This window comes from Lagopus leucura, unplaced genomic scaffold (genome assembly GCF_019238085.1).
Source record: "Lagopus leucura isolate 7727_CA_CO unplaced genomic scaffold, USGS_WTPT01 Super-Scaffold_73, whole genome shotgun sequence".
Lineage (NCBI taxonomy): Eukaryota > Metazoa > Chordata > Aves > Galliformes > Phasianidae > Lagopus > Lagopus leucura.
Window position 1 is genome coordinate 50788053 of NW_024962252.1, and position 6425 is coordinate 50794477.

At 36.7% G+C, this 6425-nt stretch overlaps 1 long non-coding RNA gene across 3 annotated transcripts in view; it reads left to right on the forward strand.

Annotated features, from left to right (window-relative positions):
* LOC122194236 overlaps window positions 1-5925 on the forward strand; it is a 17730-nt gene extending 11805 nt beyond the window's left edge. Inside the window, exons 4-6 of one of the 3 annotated variants that reach the window (XR_006183077.1) lie at window positions 2239-2292; window positions 5120-5326; window positions 5547-5925. This is a non-coding gene — a long non-coding RNA (uncharacterized LOC122194236). The remainder of the gene's footprint in view (window positions 1-2238; window positions 2293-5119; window positions 5327-5546) is intronic. The other 2 variants (XR_006183076.1, XR_006183075.1) reach the window with 2 other exon arrangements.
* The last annotated feature ends 500 nt before the right edge of the window (window positions 5926-6425 follow it).

Below are 6425 nucleotides of genomic sequence, written 5' to 3' on the forward strand. Positions count from 1 at the left end.
AAGAGTATCATGTTAAGTATTTATTTTAATTACTTACCCATTTGTTTAGCTGCTCTCATTCCCATGAAGTATTTCTTTCTCTAGCACAAGATGTTTTAGAGTTCAATTTGAGCAGTAACACCTTTTTGTGTGTTTTAGGAAGCAGTAAAAATTACCCATGCATGAAATTAGAGAAGTTCGGAGCCAGTTGGTGGAAATATAATTTGTAAGAAACTGTGAACCTAGTTTAAAGGATTAAGACTTCTCACTAAAAGGAAGCTATGTGAGGGAATGGGCTCCATGTATAGGCTCTGCTCCAGAGCTTTATTCAATACTATGCTTTGTTTGGGAATGCATAAGTTTGAGATGCTCTTTTGGGCAGAGAACCTTGAGAGCTACTGACACTCTGTGACTAATGGACAGGTCAAAATGGGAAAAGATCTCTTGCTTCCTGGCCAGCTGCTTCTGGAGATTCAACTGGAGAGACAGGGCAGGAGACAAAGCAGGTAAAAATAGGAGTTCTTCATTAGGAGTCCTGAAGCTTGTAAGACTGGCCAGATCTGTAAGTCTTTGAGTTCTGTACCCCCACACATACTTCAGATCTAATTGCAGTTTCTATGGTAGCTCTTGTCTGGGAAGAGCAGAGATACCCTTCTACAGAACTTTTTCTATGTTTTATTGTGCAATGACATAAAAGATATCTCAGAGGGTAGAAAATGAAGGGATCAAATTAAAAAGTCATTGGCAATGTCTAGACAAGCCAGTAATTACATAAAAGGGTTCTTCCAATAATTCTTAAGATATTCATATTAGTTAATCAGTAATAAGTCATGTGATAGGTAAACATATACAGTTATGAAACTTTGGCTTGAGTTTTGCATAGGTGAGAGCAGGAAAGCCAAGTCAGTTTTTCATCAGAATTAATAATTAATCTAAGGGATTCGTTCTTTTTGTCTCCTTCCTTATTTGTTTTTGGTTATCATCCCCTTGGTCTCTTAGTTTTGTGCATAAACCTTTACCATTTGTATTTTTGTAATTTGTAGATCATATAACAGTTGAAGTTCAAACTAAGCCTTTCAGGCAGTGCTAAATGCAGAGCATCTGAGTGTTCACATCCAACGTAAGATCTGTTAGAATTTTTTGCAACAACATATATTTTCAGATAATAATACAAATTCACATTTGGGTAGCTTGCAAGAATTCATTGTAAGAAAAATGAAGCACGCTCTTACAGTTACCATAAATAATGTATCTGAGGAAAAAGGTAATAGATTGTATTGCCTTGCGAGATGTTCCATTGTAAAACTAGAAAGAGAAAGGAACATCCATTATGTTAGAAAACTCATTTCAATTTCTTCTTGCGCTTCAAATAAAAACTGCCCAAACTACACATAGTATTTAAACACAATCATTCACTACTTTAGTGGGAACTGAAATGCCTAACGTGAATAAACTAGGGTGGTTTATTTTTCACCTGTTGAGAGGGTGGAAACAAGCTAATACTGGTAAAGTAAAAATTCAATGTGTAGAAAAAATAGTTCACTTTCACTTGGTCTCTCCTTTGACTTCTCCATTGAACCCTCAAATATTACAAGAGCTTGTAAAAATGCTGATCTACTGATCAGTAAAAAATTTTTGCTATTTTTCTGTGCTTCTACCCAAATTGGCTTGGAACTGCCTTTTCACCTCAGGAGTGTTTCATTTCAAAAAGTTAGTAGTAAACTACAATACAGGAAATGTGGTTGTGTGGACACGAAGTGTTGTTAACAGCTCAATGTGTAGAGAAAAGCCAATACATCCCTTGCAAGAATAGAATTGACCTGTGGATTTGCTCAAATGTAGGATAAAATTGAAAGTAGAGAAAATGTTTCTTCCTCTCCTTAGAAATAAAGCAACAAAATTATATTTTGCTACCACAGTGCAGGACTCGCCAGTTCTTGAATGAGGTGAAAATGAAGGGGAAGCATGAAAGAATTCTGTTCTTGCAGTCTTAAAATGAGAGTCATCATGAGAGAACTTTATTAACTTATCAGTGAATTTCACTGCTGCATGGGTTGTGGTTTAAAGGGCTGATATCCCTCACACTCATCATACATTTAGAATTTGGAGTTTAAGTCCCATTTTTTTATAAGGCGTCCAATTGACTCTTTGGAACTCTGAACTATGAATTCTTAGAGCTTTGATTCTCTGATGAAAATTTTAGGGAAAGAGAAAAGTTTGTAAGCGTTCAACTAGCTTTATATTTTATCTTTTTTGTAGGACACAGGGTAGAGGAAAAGAAAGGTGATGGATTTGCCGACAGAGATTTCACAGGTGCTTTGTTCATCTTTGAAAGAGCTGTTTCCTTATGGCATCATCTTGGAGCTATAATATCTTGATCATAGTGATGCCTTGTCTGGGTGAAGACATGCATATTTGTCCTGTAGGATTTCTTTATTGTTTGCAAGGTTATCATACTTGTTCACTATAAGGCACACCAATATATATCCAATCAATACATATATATATTTTATATATAATGCAGCGCAACACAATGTCTTGCATAAGGCCAAATTGTTCTCAAATCAGTAGATATGTTAGGCTTATTTACTTTTATGTGAATACATTCTATGTAAGTAGAGATGTTGATAAAGACTGCTGGGCCACACATGTCTACTTGTGATTGAATGAGTTAATGAAGGAAAACAGTTATTCCTCTGATTGAAAAAATCTGAGCTGTCCATTACCACCTCAACAAGCTTTTATTTGTGGACCGTATCTTCAGCACACTAGAAACTGTGGGTTTCTCACTCTCTTATTCTATTCTTGATAGAATACTAACAATGCTAGATTCTGCAATGTTGAAAAAGCATGGAGAAGGAGAGCGTTTGTTCCAGGGTGTCCAGTAGAGTATATTTTCCAGTGCAACATGGAATAATAAGAAAGGCAAGTAGTGCCATGAACAAAGTCTAGTCAGCCAGATTAATTGATGTGGACATTTAGGACTGTGGGAATGTCTATTTCAGCTGGGTTAATATCATTGAGAACTTCTAAACAGGGAGACAGTGACCAGATAGAAACCTGGCTGGTTGTACAAATTGAGAAATACAGAGATGGAGTGTGAGAATACTGATAAAAGTAAGGTTATCTAAGTGAGGATTTCTACATCAGGATGATAACTAAAGGGGGAACAGTAATGAAAATGCTGAGACACAGATCTGCCGAAGAAAACTTGAGACAATGGCAAGAATCACTTCTCCCACACAGACTGATGGCCTATCACACTGTAGACACTGTTTCCAGGAAGATCAGCCTGGATTTTGAAGCTGACCAGATTGGGAGAGTGCAGAAAATGCAGAGCTCAGCAACCTCAGAAAGGTATGCAAGGAAAGGACAAACATAGAAGGATAGGTAGAAAAGGGTATAAATGAGCGATACATGTGAAACTAGGCTTGTCAGTCACTTATCATCTAGCTGAGACCTGCACTGTATCACTACAGTTTGTCCTGTCTTATGTTTTCTCAATGAATCTCCCCTTAACTCTCTTTGTGTATTCACACTCTCTTTTGTGTGTATGCACACTACGAGGATAATGTGATAGCTCTTGGTGAGAGCGGTGTGTGAGTGAACGAAGGACAGTGAGTTACTGGAGTCAGGTCTGGGAAGCAAACAGGCCATTGGTATGTCTTGTGTGTAGGACTGAGATTTAGTGCCAGCTACTGGATTCAGACATGAGGTGTAAGCCTACAGGGTCTGCGATGTGAGCAAGTGGGGGAGTCTCAATGCTGTTTACTGGGACAAGTGTGGGTCTTCTACTCCCAGCAACTTGGATGGGAATTGTATGTGCTCCCAGACCAACTACTGCTGGGAATCTAGTGTGACTGTGACCTTGTGTGTGTGTGACATGAAAGGATTAATTGCCAGCTACTGGGGGGTGAAATGTGAGTGGAATTTAGTGCCAGCTACAGGAATCAGACTGATAGGGGTAAGGTAGGTGTGGTCCAGAACCAAAGCAACTGGAGAAAGTGGCCGTGCTCTTTTCCTCACTCAAAAAACAAAGCAATGAAATTGACTTTTAAAACGTGGAAGTAGGAACCCCCAGAATGATTCTTGTGGTAGTAAGATTTACCAAAATATAGGACAAGTGGATTCATTCTCTTCTCTGCCTGGGAAAATAAGAAAATTCTATTCTCCTTTTGACTTGTCTGTTCTCAGAAAAGAGGTTCTGTTTCTGGAGGCCAGAAAGAGGGAGTAACCAGAGGTGTTGTTTGATGTTCATAACACTAAATTGCAAAAGAATAAACCAAGCTCTCAGTCTCTCTAGGAGATTTTTTTTGTCTTTTATCTGTTGATGTTCATATAAAATATTTAACTTTTTATGGCAGCTGAAATTACCTTGGCAAGGATTTAAATTCATTTTGCTTACTTTCTTCTCACTACTCTAAAGTTTTCTTGCAACTTTTTAAGCAACTATACATAATATAGTTATAATACATTATAAAGCAAAGTAGATAAAAAAGTTCTCTATTTTACAATATGTTGTCATTTTTTGCAAAGACAACCTCTAGACAAGTCTATTTGATACCCATGATCTACTCATAGAAATCAGTAGGACCGGTTCTGTTTATTTTAATCAATGTTTTTATGAAAGCTTATAAATTACATGCACCAGACAATAAAATTAAGTTCTTGGTCTCCAGAACATCTGCCAAAATTGCCATAATTGCCCACAAATGGGGAAATGTCTTGCTGCATGGTTTAGTCTCAGATCTGCATTAAAAAGATCAGTCAAATTTATCGTGCTCCTTCTGTCTATAATTTTTCCTGTGGGGAATGTTTGAAATGTTAAAAATGTGACTTTTTATTATGTCCAGTCTTCCTTTTCTTCCTGGTATGCTTGATCTCATACCAGTTACCAAACTTCATCTTTAACAAAAAGCAACTTTAAAAAAAACAAAACAAAAAAAAAAAAAAACACCAAAACATACGCAGCTGTTTCCCATTTCTAATGTAAAGAGCAATTAAGAAACTGTTATAATAAGGACAGTCTTTTAACTTTCTTCAAGGCAACTACAAGTAATTTAATTGTAGCATGTGCAAAGAATTTCTAATGAGACTAATTAACATATGTTTATTTCTAATTTTTCCACTTTTCACCCAGCCCTGGGCGAACTTCTAAGTGCTTGTTACTGAGCAAGAACAGCTAAGAAAGCAAACATCTTTCAGAATTAGCAAGTATCACTGCTCATTCATCTGAGGAATTGATTACTACGCTTTTGCCATAACTATGGAAAAGAGCAAAACTGGTCTTACTCTAACTGCAGAATCGAACTGAACTGTTGATTGATCTTTTCTTCTTTTTCTTCAGGTGGGAATACTCCTCTGTATACTCCTTTTATAGAAAATTATCCTTTTATATCCTTTTATAGAAATGTTTCATTGCTCTATACTGTCAATAGGTATAGTATCAATAAGGCTATAGGAAGAGCTGACCAGAAAGAGAACAAGCATACAAAGCAATTATTAATATCTAATTAATAGAACCTGGAACTAATCAGCTGTCCCATTCAATTGCTGCACTGGTATAGGACCTTTTTGCCTCTTCAGAAGAATAAAACTCAGCAACGTGAAGTCCATGTACCAGAAGCAGAACCAGAAGCTGAAGCAGAAGGGATCCCTGATTTGCAGACTGAATATTCAGGATCTTTTGAGCAACTCAAAGAAGATATGGTGGCAGAGTAGAGGAAAGCTCAAATTATTCGTGGCTGACACAGGGATATTATCCTCTGCATAATTGTTGTGTGTTGAAGAGATGGAAGGTGAACAAAGTACAAATGGTATGCATGAGTATGAGAGAAAGCATATGTGGTGTATGTTTTTCTAAATCTTAAAAGAATGACTTTATGCTTATGTTAACCATACAATTATTTAAAATAATGCAGGCAGAAAAATTCGTTTATCTGGAAAATGAGCACAAAGTAATTAAAACTTGCCAACAATTTAGTAATTGTATCCCGTGCTATTTAACATTACTGGGTGGGCATATGAAACTATAGGACATCTGGAGGATGAGGGTAAAAACAGTCCACGCTGGTGCCAGAGTTGGCCTAAGTTCATAATTGTCTGAAACAGACCTCTATGCCAATTAGCATCAAATAGACATCTGTTTTGTACATTTAGGATCTGATTGAATGAGTCAAACTTTTACTCATCAAAGCTATCAGACAGAATCAACACCAAGACCTAAAAAAAACATTCTATGGGAACAGATACACAAGGATAATGTTAAATGTCAGGGCAATAAAAGAAGAAAAAAGAAGGAAAAAATGGGGGGGAACAGTCATGTGGGTGGGCCCCTATTTAATAACTGCAAAAGGATAAACAAGTATTTAGCAAAAATTATTCATTTACGGAAAAATCAGACCTTTGTTTAGTAATCAGATTAAGTTGCACATATAAGAGGACAG